The sequence below is a fragment of the Pleurodeles waltl genome, chromosome 7, assembly GCF_031143425.1.
Source record: "Pleurodeles waltl isolate 20211129_DDA chromosome 7, aPleWal1.hap1.20221129, whole genome shotgun sequence".
Lineage (NCBI taxonomy): Eukaryota > Metazoa > Chordata > Amphibia > Caudata > Salamandridae > Pleurodeles > Pleurodeles waltl.
Genome location: NC_090446.1, coordinates 135,077,506 through 135,096,215, shown reverse-complemented (window position 1 = coordinate 135,096,215; position 18,710 = coordinate 135,077,506). Strand labels below are relative to the sequence as shown.

Here is an 18,710-nt window from a genome sequence, read left to right as displayed (position 1 = left end):
GCCTCTGTAGTTGGGCCATCACATTTGAGATGCTGCTATTCCTCAGGACAAAAGCATCATGCACCAACCCAGGATACTTAGCACTGACATGGGAGATGTACAGGTCTGCCAAGCACACCATCTGTACATTCATTGAGTGGAAACTCTTGCGATTTCTGAACACCTGTTCATTTTTCAAGAGGGGGGGGACAAATGCAATATGAGTTCCATTAATCGCCCCAATGACATTGTGCATATGTCCCATTGTATAGAAGTCAGACTTCACTTTGGCCAAATCCTCCACCTGGGGGAAAACAATGTAGCTGCACATATGTTTAATCAGGGCAGACAACACTCTTGCCAGCACATTTGAGAACATTGGCTGTGACATTCCTGCTGCCAGGCCAACTGTCACTTGGAAAGACCCAGTTGTCAAGAAATGGAGCACAGGTAGGACTTGCACAAGAGGGGGGATCCTAGTGGGGTGACGGATAGCAGATATCAGGTCAGGCTCCAATTGGGCACACAGCTCTGTGATTGTGGCCCTGTCAAGTCTACAGGTGAGGATAATGTGCCTCTCCTCCATTGTTGCCAAGTCCACCAGGGGTCTGTACACGGGGGTATGTCTCCATCTGCTATTCATCTGCAGCGGTAGGTATCTAAGGGACAAAAGAGTGAGGAGCCAGTCACAAACTGAACATCGGAGCCACAACAGTACAATGCATGATGTTAATTTGTAATGGTTAAGTGGGATTTGTCCTGTATGTCTTATTTTTAACTGTGACCCAGTTATTATCCAGGGCCTGCCCCCCCCCTGAAATGGCATCCACCTGTCCTGTGTGTAGGGACAGGTGGAAGTGAGGTAATTCAGCTGACGTTCTGCGCTGTTGCAGTAGGCAGTCAGGAACCACTGTGCAACTCCTCATTGGTTAACATTGGGCCCTATGGTGTACAGTGGCCAATGGTGATGTACGTCGGCGGTGACAGTATGCACCGCTGCGGACGTGACCACCATTTTCTATTTGATCACTCACTTGCTACCTGACCTTCAGCAGGAGAAGACCTACACTGCATGTGCTGCTGTGACCTGTGTCTGGAACCTACCATGGCTCGTGTAACTGGGGAAAGGGCCCCTGCCCTCACCTCTGCAGAGTTGGAGCGACTGGTGGATGGGGTCCTACCCCAGTACAGACTGCTGTATGGGCCTCCAGACCAACAGATGAGTGCACTGTAGGTTCGATGCATGTTGCATGAATGCATGGAGTGGTGCGTGTGAAGGCCTCATGTAGGTGGTGTGGGTGGATGTCCCCTGGGCGGCATACATCTTGTGTGCTGGGCTATGTGTGTGTAAATGGTGATGTTAAGGGGTATGGTGGGCCATAAGTGTAACAGACAGGACGGTCTGACTGACACCATTTCCTGTGTGTATTTCTCTGCAGGCCAGCGCCCATCAAAAGAAGGGTATATGGCGTGCCACCGCCAAGGACGTGTGGACCCAGGGGGTCGACGGCAGGTGGAGCACCCAATGTCGGAAACGGTGTGAGGACCTGAGACACTGTGCACGGAAGACGGCAGAGACCCAGCTGGGGATGGCCTCCCAAAGAGGAAGGGGTGCCCGTTGAACCCTGACCCCCCTGATGGCCCGCATACTGGCGGTGGCATAACCTGAGCTGGATGGGCACTTGAGGGCATCACAGCAGCCACAACGGGGTAAGTACAGTTCCCATCATTACAACTTATGCATGGTAGGGGGTTACCCGGGTAGGGGATGTGTGTCAGTGGGTGTTCCTAGGCCAGTTAGGACTCCCTAACAATGCCTGCAACCTCTGCACTCAGCACCCCTCTACAGCGACCTCTCCGGTAAAGAAAACCCAACACCTAAGGACACCTCTGTACCTGTCACCCCTGAGCCGTGGAGAAGAGGACCAAAGGTGCCTACATGTGCCTGAACATCGTCAGGGCTGAGCGCTGCTGTTGGTTCAGCTCGACTGGCCTCCTGGCCAGAGCCTGCAGCCTCTTTCCACACTGACTGATCTCCATTGAAAAGCATTGGGCACCTGAGGCTGTTTTGCACTCTGCACCCGGCTGCCCCCGTGCCTCTGGTGGTGTACTGCTGGTGATACCTTGGACCTTGCCCACTACTCACCGTAACTCATGAAGATTGGTCTTGTAAGTCACTGTACTCTACCTGTTTGCAGAACTCGTTTTTCCTCCCGTAGGATAACATTGCTGAACTCAGAAATTGCACTGTCCACTTTTTCAAGTGTAAAGAACTCCTAGTTAAAAATGTACTTACATGAATGATTTTTCTCTGATGCCTAAATATATATATAAAGATACTTGATATATGTATAAATTAGTGAGGATCTCCTTCTTGAGTCATGTGTCTCATTTATTGACTATTATGCATATTTGTCGATGTCTTGCACTCCTCTGTGTTAAGCCTAAGGCTGCTCAACCACACTACTACTAAATATAACACTTTGGGATTGCATAGCAAACCCTCCCGCATATGGGGGAACTTCTGGACCCTTTACACATTATATACATATCACATAAAGGGCCAGCTTGCTATAGTGTTTGTCCTTTAAGAGCTCTTTTCAATGTCATATGTGTACATATGCATCACAGTGTACTTTCTGCATTCTACCAGGCCAATGGTACTACACATGATGCAGCTGATGGAAACACTTGCCTTGCTCCCTTATTGTTCTTTCTACAGGTGCTTACCGAGTTGGATGCAGGGGATATTAATGTATGCTACACATGTGAAGCAATTTATTAGCATTCCTTCACCAAATATTATAATTCTTCTTCTGAAGTTTCTTATTATCCGTTCATTTTTTTTTTACCAATACAACATTATTGACTGTACAATCTGATTCACCACCACCCTGGTGAAGACTCCCAGAGTTTAGTACAGTTGGACTGAAACATCTTGATTTCTTTATTTGGGACTATTACATTGGATCTTACCAGTGTAGGATCTATTTCACCTGATTATGTTGTACCTTGGCCCAAGTTTCATCCTGAAAATTCTTAACAGCCAAACACTGCATTGTGTGCTTGTTTTTCCTGTTTAGCTATACTGCTCACATTATGTGCCATCCACTTTTGTCATATTATGACTGAGATGTGGATTTGCTGAGAATGCAAGCCTTTCCTAAGTCTCTTCAGAGGTGCTGAGCATGCCCTCACCCATCATAGAATAAGAGGAAATTGGGAAGTGGAAGAGAAAACCCAGGAGAACTTGCCATTGTAGAATGGTGGTGATAAGACCAAGCTAAGATTGTATTCAGGTTTCGAACCTATTAGCTTGCTAACTCTGAAGCACAAGGTGGAGTGAACTCTGAGTAGGAATGGTAAGTACCAGATAGTTATTATACATGCAAACATTACATATTATACATGCAGATATTGCATCCTTATACAGTGTAAAACCTTTCAGTATCAGGGATAATCTTGTAACCTGCTCCATGGTGGTGGAAACAATGACGAGACCACATGCTAACCAAGCCACCAGCACTGATCCCTGGGATGTCAAAGAGCTGGGAGGTCTTTAAACCGCAGCAGCAAGATGAAGGACAACCAACAGAAAAACGAACAACAGAGACAGAGCCCTAAGTAAAAGGAGCATCTGACCAAAAGGGAAACTGTGAAGGCAAAAAACAAGAAAAGTGAAGGGACATATGGCTGAGTGAGCAAACTAAGCAGGAGCAGAGAGCCAGTTCAACTGTGAGATGTTGCCAAGCCCAGAGCCATGATTATAGTGCTGCTCATTGTGCTCTGCTCTGGTTGTCCTGGAAGTGGAAACCCACACCTGGAAGTTCCCACCACCATGGTGGTTATTACCTAGTTGATCTCAGATGGCACTGCCTGGTCTTCCAAAGTTTCCTGCCCTTTCCCTGTTTAAAATGGGTAATTATAAGATTCCAGTGAGGAGTGATTGTACAATGGCAGGTTATTTTAGCTCTCCCTTTTAACAAGTTCCTCTATAACTCCTTACTCATTTGCTTCTGTGCTGAAATCATAACATTTGTTGTAGTATCATATGTGATTCACTTAAAAGATTTACTCCACTTGCACAATATATACATGGCAACATAATTTTTAAAAAAACTTGTGGGGAAATCAATAATTTAATTTGATCTAGGTCCAATTTAAATTTGGTGTGAACTATAAATTATTTTTGAATCATATTTTATGATCTCTGCCTGAGAGTGTAATGCTTCATAGCTTCAGGAAGCAATGTAGCAAACAATTCACATGTGAGTTTCAGACTCCAGTTACCCAGCATACATCGAGGCTCTTGAGTTCAGCTTCTTTGAGGTTCTATTTTAACTAGACATCACACAGATGAAAGCTCCTCCACCATTCCAGGATCCTCCAAAGAAATCTGATAACATACAGAAACTTACAGCACTGGATTCTTCTTTTTCTGAAAACTGTCTCAAGAATGTTGTTTATTGCCCGCCTCAGTGTCTGTTGGCTTATAAAGCCATTAAAGTCATGTCTAAAATTCTTGCCAAGCTGCCCATTCAATGCCTTGAGGAAAAAGTTGAAGAACGAGGGCTAATTGTCAAGGACAGCTGGACATTTGCCCTGGCCTAACTAAGGATCACCAAGTGTTTGCCCTGTGGAATGTTGCAAGAGGTCAGTGACTGAGGCTAACTTATTCATCTCTTTCGATGATTTCTGTGTGGTAACTGGGTAGATGAGTCCTTATTGTGGTTAAAATTGAGAGATATAAGCATCACACAGTTGCCCTTTTTCTTAGTAGAGGTGCTGCATACATCAAGATGAAAGACGTTCCAGTATACAAAATAGGAATACATGACACATAAAATGAACACCCGAAATAGCCTAAACAAGTTTGCATCCTGGCTCCTCTTTTTTCGAGCTTTCCTCCACTGACCTTCTTAAGGTTCTGGAAAGTGCTGGATTGTCATTTTATCTTATCATTATATATATGTATATCATTAAATACTCCTTATATCACAGGATAATGCATTATGCTTTAACCAGTGTAGATTCAGCCAGTATTCCCATTAAGGTATTATCAATAACGAAATAAAGCAACAAAAAGAGCATTGGAAAACCAGGACTGGATGAACAATGCTCCATTGGTTGCGGAGCATTTGTGTGAAGTAGGAGTTTTTTTTTCTTTTGCATATAAAAGGGCACTCTATCACAATGAACTCTATGGGCTGTTGAAGGCTACGGCCGAAATGTGTTGCCATGTTTACAAGCACTTTAAAATCTAATAAATGAGAAAATAAGGACTTTGAATTGTATCCTGGTGGTGCCGCCTTATTTCTCTTTCTTGGGATTGGAACTTTCAACTAGCATCGAGAAAAGAGAGGCTCCTGGAGGGAGCACAGGTCTTCTCACCATTCTCTTCTGTCCACTTGGTTGCAGCACATACTTGGGTGTGAGGACCCCATACATAACAAAAACAGACTCCGCCCATACCGGAGAAATGAACGTGCACTTCAGTTGTTTGAGAATCCGTTACTTACCTAAATTGATGGCAAGCACATCCTTAAACATATTGGGGGTCATTACAACCCTGGCGGTACAAGACCGCCAGGGCTGTTATGAAGGAAGCACCGCCAACAGGCTGGCGGTGCTTCACAGGTCATTACGACCGTGGCGGAAGCGCCGTGGTCGCAACCGCTGGGGCCGGCGTTTTCCCACCACAGTGGCCCCGGCGGTAGTAATCCGCAAGGGCAGAGCTGCTAGCAGCGCTGCCCAGGGGATTACGAGTCCCCCTACCGCCAGCCTTTTCCTGGCGGTTTGAACCGCCAGGAAAAGGCTGGCGGTACGGGGAGTCGCGGGCCCCATTTTTCAGGAGGTACAACATAAAACTTCCCCTTATTGAATAAACTATATTTTAATAATTCGGTACCAGCAGTGTTTTTAAAATAAAGCCACGCACCAATATATTTAATTTCAAAGTGACTGGTAGGATTGACATTTTAGGTCTCGAATGGAAAACCTATGTAAGGAAAAGTAATGTTAACTTCATTTTTTATTTTTCTTGTAATGTCATTGTTTCTCTGGTGGAAAATCTGACACGTGGGATACTGTTTACGTGCCATCTTGTTGCTAAAGATGGCGTTTTGGATACAGAGTGGTAGATACGCAGCAAAAAAAGTGTGTAGTGCTGTTTAAAATAAAAACAACAAAAACAATAAACGCAAATCACTTCCAAGACCGAATTGGAACAAGGTTCGAGAGTCCTCATAGCCCATAAATCCAAACCCTGCATGGCGCGGTGGCCCTCTGTAGAAACCCTCTGCAAACAGCCAACTGGAATTGCCTCCAAGGGTAAAGTTAGAACAGGTGGGCAGTTGAAAGGTGGCCTATCCAGGCAGGCATCACCAGATCCGTACCCCCTCAGTGCTGCAGATGCACCCCTGCACCTGGTCTGCTTCACACTGCCAGAATTAAACTGCTCTATATTCAGACACCAGGTGACCCCGGCAGCCTCGGAATACATCAGCTACTCTTCACGGTCCAGTGTATGTCCCCTGCTTGCCTCCAATGACATCCAAGCCTCATCATGCAACAGGAATGCTGCAGACGTACAGTGTTACCCCGAGCAGCAGTGCACCCCTGATTCGTTCAGGAATGGGAAGTCCAAATCCGAAGTGCCAGCCGCAATGATGCTCTCAGGGGCATTTTCTTCATCTCTGATCCAGCAGGGGCAGCTCCTCCGTAATGGTGGAGGAGGGTCAGCGCTATGGCTAAGAGCCAGCAGATAGATGCAAAAAGAACAAGTGATGGACGGAATGCTGAACAATGTCAAACATTCAGCCCCAGTACAGAGATCTGGGCCTAAATCCATCGTTTTTTTGCTGCCCATGCCATTCCAGTTTGGACCCAGCCATATGCAAATCAGTCTTGACCCTGTTCCCCATGGGAACAGTCCAGCCCGAACTGCCAGGCCAGGTCTTCCCTGGACTGGAAACAAGCATCCTGGGACCGGTTTCGGGGTTTCACCCTTCATCAGCCAGGCTAGCTTGAATCCAGTGGCATGGGAAGCACGGGACCCACGTCTGGGCATACCCTTCCCACTAAGGGCGACAAATGCAAAAAGAACAAGTGATGGACGGAATGCTGAACAATGTCAAACATTCACCCCCAGTACAGAGATATGGGCCTAAATCCATCGTTTTTTTGCTGCCCGTGCCATTCCAGTTTGGACCCAGCCATATGCAAATCAGTCTTGACCCTGTTCCCCATGGGAACAGTCCAGCCCGAACTGCCAGGCCAGGTCTTCCCTGGACTGGAAACAAGCATCCTGGGACCGGTTTCGGGGTTTCACCCCTCATCAGCCAGGCTAGCTTGAATCCAGTGGCATGGGAAGCACGGGACCCACGTCTGGGCATACCCTTCCCACTTAGGGCGAAATAATTGTTTTATTTTTCATTTACTGGCTCAGTCAGCAGTGCAGGGAGGGGCAGGTATGGGCCACGGGAGGTGGGGGAGAGTGGAGGAGGAGACGAGTGCAACTAAGTGCATGTGTGTTTGGCCAGCTGTCTTAGGCCGACCAAACACACATGCGCACTGAGTTTTCCCCAACCTGGCTGTGCTGCACAGCCGGGCTGGAGAAACAGCACAGACCCCAGTGCACTGTCTGAGCAGCAGTCCAAGCAGCTTAGACCAATCCTGATGCTGCTTTCAAGCTAAGTTTATCATGAGAGCAGCATCAGGATCGCTGAGGAGCCTGCGCTTATGTCCCAGTGAATGCTGGGCCACCATCAGGAGCAGAGGAGCGAGGCGGCAGGAGGCGGTGTTGATGGAACTGCAAATGTTTTTTTATCTTTAATTATTTCCCCCCATCATCGTCCCCCACACTCTAGAAATTTGCGGCTGCTGTCATCCACATCTCTCTGGAAAAGTTACCAAACAAATGCTTTACATTAAAACAAAGCGATTACGTTATGAATTAGAATTAGAATTCTTCACTCTATTCACCACTTTGCTCATTATTCATTTTTTCAAAATATGCATAAGTGGTTCTATGAATTTTGTCACTCTTAGAACTCCCAATACAAGCAGAAGGTTATACAAATATATTCACATTCTGTTTTAGGTTAATTTGTCACTTTTCATCAGCGTTTATTTTCTTATGCAAATCATTCATTTTTTTCCTTTTTCTTGCAAGACAAAACTCCTTTCAGCACATACGAATGCGATACCACAACTGGCGTTTGTGAAATGTAGGATTTATGTTCCATGTATTATTAATGCTGCTACTTGGTCATGTCTTTTAAAAAAATGCGTATAAATGGTATGGTTTGGTGAATGCACCAAAACTTCCTTGTTACTTTGTAGCGCCCAAAGCCCGTCATCAGGGTGCTTGCCTCGCACACGTAAGATGCTGACAGATCAGGTGTCGAAGACGGGAACATAGTGCTCGCATCATTTCACCTACATTAATTCATGTGCAATTCAAAGAATAATATTAGGCACCTCCTTTAAAGACTGGAATGTAACATTTTCGCAAAAGCAGGCTGGTGCTCCTTCAAATGTAAGCACTGTCACAAATGCACACATTTAATCACTATTGAAATAGTATAGCCGTAACTCTACCTATGCGGGAGACCACATCTGTTTTGTTTTGTTAAATTTTGAAAACAGATTCATGGATCCTCCTCAAATTTGCGGAGCCTTTGCGTATTCGCAGCAAAAGTTAAAAAAACAGAAAACTTTTGGCTCATGGAACGGTCGCTATGGGACTCCACCTCCAGGTCTAGGGAGTCAGGGTATTTTTACCCTGCTCTCCTCTGTTTTTTTCCCTTTTTTCTTGGGACACAGCTGAGTCCGAGTCCCAAGATGGCTGCCAAACCTTCCTAGTTGGAGTGCTGGCAGGCAATCAAATCTCACCATGAAATCTGTCAGGTCCGTAAACCCTCCACGCCCCTAGGTATCTATAAATGTTTTTTCTTTAATAACTCAAAAACTACTGAATGGACAGGGGCATAGCTTCGGGGGTGCATGGGGTGGTACATCCCCCTGATAAATGCATTCTCTGATAACTAGTTGGGTACAGGTGCTTCCAGTCGGGTATTGTGAGATGTCAGTCGGATTTCAGCAGGAATTTTTACATACACACAGACAAAAAACACAAACACACTCTCTCACTCTCTGCTTTGAAACTTTTTGTTTTCTCTCTTAAGACTCCTACCAATCCGGTTTCCTCTCCATTTCTGCTGGCCCTTAGACCCCTCTCATGCACCTTGCTTGTTGAATAAATGTTTTTTCACATTATATGCCAGTTCAATTGTCGGAAAATCTAAGCTTACCCCCCCCCCCAATCTTACTGACCAAGCTACAGCCCTGTGAATGGATTTACACCATATTGGAGAAAGCACTCTTTCTGGACCAAGAGCTAGCTTTTTGCCAAATTTGGTGTAATTCGTTTAGTGGTTCTAGCGGTAGTCACGTTCAAGATCCCTATGGGAAATTGCATGGGTTAAATCTGTTTTGGGACCCCCTTTTCTTGGCCCCCGCTTGATGAATCATCCCAAAACTTTCAAGACAGGAGGTAAAGTGAGTGCAAACTAGTTTGGAACATTTCGTGAAGATGCGTCAAACTATACCAAAGTTATTAGCAAAACAACACTCTGTCCATGGAAACTAGGGGGCATATTATACTCTTTCATGCAAAACTGCACTAACGCAGTTTTGTGTGAAAAAGCATACCGCCAGCTAGCGCCATTCCAAGACACTGGCTGAGTGTAATATTTTTTTAATGACAGTAGCCGGCATTAAGGCCCGGCTTGCGTCTTAAAAAAGGACACTAGCCGGGTGGGGAAGGCGTAGGGCGAACATGAGGTTGTGCGTCAAAGGAGGACGCTAGTATGGGCAGAGGCATAAAAAATGCCTCTAACCAGACTAGCGTCATTTTTTGACGTAAAACCCCCATGGACATGACTCCTGTCTTAGTAAAGACAGGAGTCCTGCCCACCACCTCAATGGCCGTGTAGGGGGGCCCAAGTCAGTTCCCCTATGGAACTTTGAAAAACAATTACAAATACTTACCTTACTTACCTGGGATGGGGTCCCCCCATCCTCTGGCATCCCCCTAGGGCGGGTGGGGGTGTTCCTAGGGCCAGGGAAGGGCACTTGTGAGCCCATTCCATGGTCTCTGACCATGGAAATAGGTCCACAGGTCGCCATATGCCTGCCCTGACCCACGTGCTAAATAATGGCGCTAAGCAAGCTTAGCACCATTATTTAAGGCCCCTTTCCCCGTGCATCATTTTAGCATGGGGGGATAACTATGGCGCTTAGGCCATATCGTTATTTTTTGCACGGGAACTCCTACCTTGCATCTCATTGACGCAAGGTAGTTTCCCGGTAGCAAAAAATGACTGGTCTAGCGCCAAAGTATAAATTTGGAGTTTGGTTTGTGCCGAATTTGCATTAAAAAAAAATGACACAAATTCGGCGCAAAGCAAGTATAAATATGGGGGTAGGTCATAACTATAACTACCGACTCTGCAAAATATTGAAGCAAGGGTCCCTGAGTAGCTCCCACGTTTTAGGCAGAGTGCAGCTCTTTGATATGGAACGCTCCACCAACACTCTAAGGGCCAGATGTAACAAAGCTTTTTGCATTTGCAAACGGTGTGAACGGCCGTTTGCGAATGCAAAAATGCCTTTCAGTATGTATGAAAGGCATTCGCTATGCAATTTTAAGGAATCGCAAAAATAACGATTCCTTAAAATTGCGACCCCGTTTAGAGAATCACAAATTGCGATACTCTAAATCAGAAATCGCAAATAAGGAATCCTTATTTGCGATTTCTTAAGCACATGTATCAAGCTTTTCCTTAATGCAAATTGGGCATTAAGGAATCGCAACTACCACCAAATACAATTTGGTGGTAACCATGTGCAAATTTTAAAAATGCATTTTTTTTATTGACATGTAATGCACCGATGCCCCTTTGACACATGTGCACATTACATGTCCTAAAATAATTTTTGGGGCTGCAGCAGAGGGGGCCTTAGGCCCCCAGCACCCTGGGGTTTGCATTTCCGAAATTGCGAATTTCAGTTAGGAATTTGCAATTTGGGAAATGCAAAAAGTTTGCAAATATGGGCCTACAGGCCCATAGGTGCGAATGGGGTCAGAATCGCTATTTGCGATTCGGTAATAGCATTTGCGATTTTTAAGAAATCACTGTTACCGATTTGCAAATATGATACATACCATTTTGCAACTCTGAAATAGCGATTTCTTAAAAATCGCTATTTGAGAATCACAAAATGGATTCTTGATACATCTGGCCCTAAAACTGCTCACCTCAAATGTCTGTTATTTTATCACAGTTTTATGCATCGGAATATCACAGTACCATTTGAATCAAGCTAAACAAGTGACAAAGGGCCTGGTGTATCAAGCAATTTTGCATTTGCAAACGGTGCGAATCGTAAAAATCAGCAGTTTGCGAATGAAAAAATGCCTTTTGCAATGTATGAAAGGCATTCGCAGTGCGAAAATAAGGATTTGCCAAAATATCGATTTTTTGCGAATGAGACGAATTTGAGTGTCGCAAACAGCGTATCGCAAATAGCGACATGAATTTCCGAATCGCTAATTGTGAAACGCAAATTGCAACATCGATTAGAGATTCGCAGATAGCGATCCGCAAAATCGGGACACTATTTGCGATACACAAAAAACGATTCGCAATGTGATGCATCAAAAAATCGCAAATTGCGAATATTCACAGAATGGCCTTTGGCACATGCAATTTATCACAAATTGAAATCAGGTGGTAACCAGGTGCAACCTATATAAAGAGACCCAGAATGCCTCAGCCGTTCCTCCACAATGGCCACAATGGCGAGGAGAATGAGGATCTTGGCAGGTTTGAGGAGAGGGAGGAGGAGACAGGAGCGCATTTTCAGAGTTTGCATAACCCTTTTTGACCAGACTGAGGAGGAAATTTATGAGAAGTACAGGTTAAGCTCAGCCATGATACTTGACCTGATAGCTGAGCTACAACCCATGCTGCAGCGCACAACACACAGGACCAATAGCATACCCGCCCCAGTGGAGGTATCATGCTCCCTACACCTACTAGCCTCAGGGAGCTATTAAGGGGTCATAGCAGCAGCTGGAGGGGTACCACAGAGTGCCCTCTCTAGATTTTTCAACACATTCCTCAATGCCATGCTGAGCAGATCACAACCGTACATAAGATTCCCCAACACCCCCACAGGCATTACAGCAACCTAAAATAAATTTCTACCAGATAGCACTGTTCCCACATGTCCTAGCTGCCATCGATGGGACACATGTAGCAATCCGTCCACCATCGGCCAGCGAGTTTGTGTATCGCAACCGTAAAAACAATCATTCTATGAACATACAGGTGATATGCAATGCCTCCTACATCATTACCGATCTCGTGGCCAGATACCCAGGAGGCACACATGACTCGTACATGTTTTGCCACAGCGGGATTCACACAAGTCTGCTAGCTGGGGAGTTTGGTAAAGGATATCTACTAGGTAATTTGATTGTTTACAATGTTGCATTGATGTAAGTGTGACGTCAGATATCACAAGTACTTATATTACTTTCTGTGCATTCAGGAGACAGTGCCTACGCTATGCGCATCTATATGCTGACGCCCTACCTGAGCCCTGCAACTCCAGCAGAGAAGAGGTACAATGCTGCACACAGGGCAGCCCGCAATGTGGTGGAGTGCACTTTCGGGCTGCTGAAGAGCCGCTTCAGGTGCATCCATAAGAGTGGAGGTGCACTACAGTAAAGCTCAGAGACGACATGCAAAATTGTGGCCACATGTGCTATCTTGCACAACATAGCAACCACCAGGGGCATACCAGTGAAACTCACAGAGCTGGACTCAGATGAGGATGATGATCCCTTACCACCCCTTCAACCAGCAGAGAGGAGCAGTGCAGCACAGGGCAGTCAAAGACGTGCTGACATCACGGCAACCATTTTTGATGTAAGTAATGACAACTCTACTCCAATAATATGTATTTCTGTAGTTAGCATCTTTATTACCTTGACTTCAGGTAACAAATGTGTCAATAGGACATAGCTATGCTCATTAGGCAGACATGAACGATTAACAGTGTCACACTATTAGCATCATAGTATAACTGTATTGCTACATGTTTAGGTAGTCCCCTGTAGCCCTCAACATCACTTCTTACGTCCACACACTCCATTTGAGTGCTCAGTGCCCTCGCTGGCACCTCTTGTAGCAGGTTCACAGGCAGTACTGTGTCTGGCACTGCGACGCCTCGGACCAATCACAGGGACTGTCAGACTGCTGAGGCTTGAGGACTCCTCACTATCCCCAGCACTCAGTTCGCTGGTTGTGGCACTGCATACTGTTTGCATTGCATCCAGTACGTTGGTTATTTGCACCAATCCCTGTGCAACGTCCCGACTGCAATGCGCCATCTCCACCTGTGTGGCAATGGCACGCCGTGATATCAAGGCTGTTGAACTTGCGAGCCAATTGACGGATCTACAGAAGCTATCAAACCTTCCCAAGAATTGGTGGTGGTGCCTGCGCTGGCTGACGCCCTCCTGCCGTATCTCAGTGCAGAGTTCCCCAATGGCGTGTGTCAACTCCTTGGTGTTTTCAGCTGCTGTTTGCTGTCCCTTTATCAGAGTCTCCAACTGCTTATGTAGTAATCCCATATTTTAATTGTGAGACACAAACTGTCTGTGCAATGACCTCATGTGCTTGCATTGCAGGCGCTGCACCTTCAGCATGGAAGCTTCAAGGCTGCCAAAGATTGATGGGCCCACTCCTTCATCTGTGCACTGTCTGCCTGCATCATGGCGCCTCCTCAGGGGAGTTGACTGTCGCTGGCTCAGGGACTGCTGTCTTCCTGTGGGACTAGCCTCTGTTGGTGGTTTAGGTTCGTCTTCTGGCATCTCATCTGAGTCCAGGTTATGCTCTGGGAGTGGTACCACCCTTGCCCTGCGTCTAGTAGGTGCAATACTGTAGGACTCACTGGTATTTGAGTCAGACTGTGGCTGTGTTTCTGGTTCCCCCACTTTTTCTGATCCTGCTGCAGCAGGGCCCAGGGCATCTGCAAGGACAATGTGCAGCATGTCAGTTTTTGAATTTTTCACAGAATGTCTCATTGTTGCTTTAAACGCACAATTAAATTGTGTCACTATATAAGTCGTTTGTGGTTTTACTCTATGCGAATGACCGCTATCTTGCTATTTATGTGGTGTATTCACCTTGGGGTTGTGTACTACCACTCCCATATGGCATAGTTGTGTTGTATGTAAGATGTGACATGGACTACTTTTCACTGTGCATCAAGCTGATATATATTTCCTAAGGGGCATTTGTACATGCACATATGGGGATACACATAATTAATGGCCTTACCTTTGATGGTGCTGGGTGTCCCTGAGGTGTCAATGTCAGTAACACCACTGACAGCTTCTGGAAGCAGTGTGGACTCCACCAGGTCTTCCATGGGGGTGGACGGTGTCTGGGTGGATGGTCCGCCTCTGGTGCTCCTTGCTTCCTTTATCCTGCTGGCCACCCTCTCTTTGGCATGGGAACGCAAGTCGTACCATCACTTGCGTATCTCCTCCACAGAGCGCTGCGCAACGCCCACTGCGCATATTTTTGTCTGGATGTCAGACCAGAGTTTCCACTTCTCACTCTCAGGTACTTGGAGTGAGTTCTTGCCAAATAGTCTGTCATGGTCCCTAACAACCTCCTCAGTGAGCACCTCCAATTCTTGCTCACTGAATTTGAGCTTCCTCTTCCTGTCTCACTTCTCCTTCCCATTTCCAGCATTGGCCATGTTGCTGTTTGGTCCTGGCTTGCTCGCAATGCTGACTCCCTGGTGCTGGGCTGTGTCTCTCTCCCTGCTCCTGTGGGTGGGGCTCCAGGAAACAGAATGGGCTGACTCACTTCCTGGTTGTGATGTCATAAGGCTGTTCCGGTTTGCCATTTACGCTATTTGCGATTTTCAATTACTGAATCGCAATTTTTTACCGATTCGGTATTTGCATCTCGCAAATTGCGTTTGCGAATTTTAAGAAATCGCTATTAGCGACTTTCAATTTTGATACATTGCTTTTTGCATTTCTTAAATAGCGATTTATTAAAAATCGGTATTTGAGAATCGCTAACTGGAATCTTGATACATCTGGCCCAAAGTCTTTTGCCATTTATGCAGCAAAGTATTTAAGCATGGATTAGCTAGTTCAATTCAGATCCAGTAGAAAACCGACAAAAGCCTTTTACCACTCCAGGCACTGTACTATAGCTTTGGATTGGTTAAAATACCATCTAAGCCACTCTGGAATGAAAAAATGCAACCCTTGACACGTGTTTCATTCACATTAAAGTTCTCAGAGAGGTATAGCTTTATCCAAAAAAAGGGAGCATATAGTCACAGCAATACACTTTCAGGCTTGAAGTGCCACATAAACGATGCAAAATAGGAACCAGGGAATTTTTGCAATCGCTATACTTATAGAAGCTATATATGCATCGATTCGGCAGAGTGTCCTATAGAGAGAAAGAATTATGAGATGTTGTGCTTCTAAAATGCATGATTCTGCTTGTCTTCCTACAGAGAAATCGTTGAGTACTCACCGCTCACCATACATGCAAATGGACCCAATTCAGGCGGGAGACTCCTGATTTTTGAAGCAAAAAATGGCTATATCTTGGCTGTCTCAGTTTGAAATTGCCTCTCCTTCCATAGAAGTCAATGGGAGAAATACATTCTGACGATTGTTTTTTTAGGATCACCTGCTTCATAGCTGCCAAGGTTTCAGATTACTGTGTGTGACATTTTCATAAATTCAGTGTAATTATGAATGACATTTCAATGACTGTGAGTGACACGTTCTGAGAAGCAAAACCAATCAATGAAGACGAGGGAAACATGTAAATATCGAAATTACACCCATTTGAGGAAGGCATATTAACCCTCAGCATTACTTTATGATGAGTGACAACTGCCACTTGTCAGAAAGCTGATCTCGCTTCAGCACTCCATTTTTCGCCAGTTACCTTGACATGTTTATTGTTGCATGAAAACTACTGGACACACAACGAATTTGGTCCCACTACCAGTTGGTTTTAAAACCGTTATTTACCACTTTCTGTCCCCTCAGCTCAGCGCCAGGTGCTGTGCGCAAAAGTTGCACAAGTAATAAAAGTATTTCCGTGAGAAAAGCAGTAACTCACACATGTAATCCGACCTTATAAAATACAGTTTTGGGTGTAGTACACGTTGCACGCAATGGTACACGTTGTTTGCAGCAGGGATATTAACCCTCTGTGCTAGTACATCATGCTGAGTCAAAAATGGAGGTAGTCAAAACTGCAACCTTTGCAGGAACATTTATAAGCATCAGCTGTAATGTTTGCATTACCAAAAGTCTGAGAGTCACAACAGTGCTGCAGCTGGGAAAATATAACCTGGTGCCTCTGGGTCGCTGAAGTTAGAGTCACTGGGAGTCATTCCCCGGCTGCAAACAGCTGCTGACTGTAGAAGATAATTCTGTTACAGTGGTGAGAGAAGCTAAGTGGTGGCACCAGTGTCCTGAGAGCCATGTGTCTTTCAAAGACGCTTAGCACCCGCCCTGTGACCACACAACCCGTCCGGGGACTCCCCACGACCAGGCAGCAGCATGTGTCCAGGTCAAGAGGTTGGACTGACACCGTTGTGTCCTATACTCCAGCGCCGGGTGGCAGCACCAGTAACCCCCGCACTTGGCCCAACGGACTACACCACTGCCGAAAGCTCGTTGTAGACTCGGACCGGCTAGAAAGAGGTACCGAGTATGTGTGCCGTGAGGACAGCCAGCATCTAATGTAAGGAGACCTACTGCTCGTGTGGATTTCGGGCCAAGGCCGTAAAAACCCGCCCTGCTCCGCTCAGTTCGCCCGTTCTTTATATTCTGTGGCAAATAAATGCTAATCCGCAAACAGTTGATACTGATCACACATTTTACAGCAGCTAACGTGTATGTTTGAGCCCAGGCGAAGCAGAGATTACGTGTACTAATACCATAGGTGGCTTTCTACTGCTTGTACAGAAAAGGTGTCGTACCGGGGATAGAAACGTAGGCAGGTTGCTCATAAAGTTGAAAGATTCACAATGCAGAGAAAGGCTGTCTTTGCGCACCAGTCTGGGTTTTGGCAAAGGACCGCCTCAGGGGCCGGTCGCGTTCGCGCCATCTGCCTACAAGTCTCTCGGGCTAAATATAATATTAACAACCCAACATACGCTAAAGTATCCATTTCTCACCTCCGGCTGTGGAGAGTTTTATTTTGATCCGAAGGGATTCGGAAGACGAGACGTGATGTTCCACTTTCATACGAGGCGTCCGAGCTCTGCATCTTCGAGTCTTCGCGATCCCGCGCGCTGTCCCTTGAGGCCCACGAAGTGATTCTGCCTGGGCAGCAGTATCCTTTTTGTCTGCCCTCCAAAATGAGGGCGGGGCGGTGTCTCCCCAATCCCATTGGGGGTTTGTACTTTCCTTGTTCCTCAACAGAGAGGGGCTCCTCCCTCTCCCTTGAGGGGGAATACCCAAATGTCCTTCGTCGGTTTTGCCGCTGGTGCGGCTGTGAACTATAATTTCCGGGTCCCCGGCAGCGGTTAATGCGCCGGCCCCTGATGCCCCCTGCGGGGGCGGTCCTTTGCCAATCCTGGGGGGCCCGACCTGGCCGGCAGCAATAAAATGAATCGGCGACAGGACCCTTCTCCCTAGCATCATGACAGTGAGACAGAGTCTGTTCTGTCCACATGGGCCTGACTGAACCGAGAGGCAGAGGCGCGGGCACCAGTGGCTTCATCCTGGCGCTAGGCGTGGAAGACAGAGCTGTGTGATTTGTGGTGCCGAGTCAAAATTCTACAGCTGCATTTGTGAAGCCCCCAAAAGCGGAAAGGTCACTGACACTGGAGGTGACTCCAGTTGTTGTTGAAAGACCCGCAACAGCCAGGGAAGGTGCAACCCCCGGATAATTAATCTACCAGCACGGAAGGAACTACTGCATTCTTCATGACAAACTCTGAAGCAACCATAGCATTGTCTCAGCTGCAGAATACAGCTCCCAAGGGCACGAGCCCGACGCAGTTCTGCGTTGCAGACTGCTTAAGTTAATTGATATGATATTAATGTTCATTAATTTTCCTACATGTTTCAGTCAATATTTTATTTACTAATATAGACCTGAGCAGCCAGTATGAGTCTTGCCGCAGTGTCTGCACAGCACTCAGATGCTGCTGCTGTAAGAGCAGCTCCTACGGTTGCAGTCCTCCTTCTCCCTCACAGCTCGCAGGTGGTCAAGGCACTAAAAACGCGTGATTAATACATTTTAATGCGGTAATGCGGACCACCACATCAAAATGCGTTGGCATAACGCCTGATGCGTAGTACTTGGCAGGGTTACCTCTTTTCTCTTAAAAAATGTTTGCATGTAGGATTTACTGCCAACGAGGAGTCGAGGCTCTGGGTTCTCAGGTTTGCCGTAGAAGCCTTCAGTTCTGGCTCACTTGTTAAACAGCAGCATAATAACTGGGTGAAAAAATGCTTAAACATTCCAAGGCAGGTGTATATATGGGATATAGTTGTTTAAATTTGATAATGGAGCCCCTTTGTTGAATAAAGTTAAAGACACCGCTCTGTCTCCACACTCTACCATAATATGAAGTTACCACCTGATGGC

General features: G+C 46.1%; 1 protein-coding gene across 1 annotated transcript in view; it reads right to left on the bottom strand.

Annotated features, from left to right (window-relative positions):
* Positions 1-17,610, bottom strand: part of TM9SF4 (transmembrane 9 superfamily member 4) — a 146,680-nt gene extending 129,070 nt beyond the window's left edge. The window contains exon 1 of the mRNA XM_069243379.1: positions 17,290-17,610. The gene's annotated coding sequence lies outside the window, so the exon portion shown is untranslated. The remainder of the gene's footprint in view (positions 1-17,289) is intronic.
* Between the last annotated feature and the right edge of the window lie 1,100 nt (positions 17,611-18,710).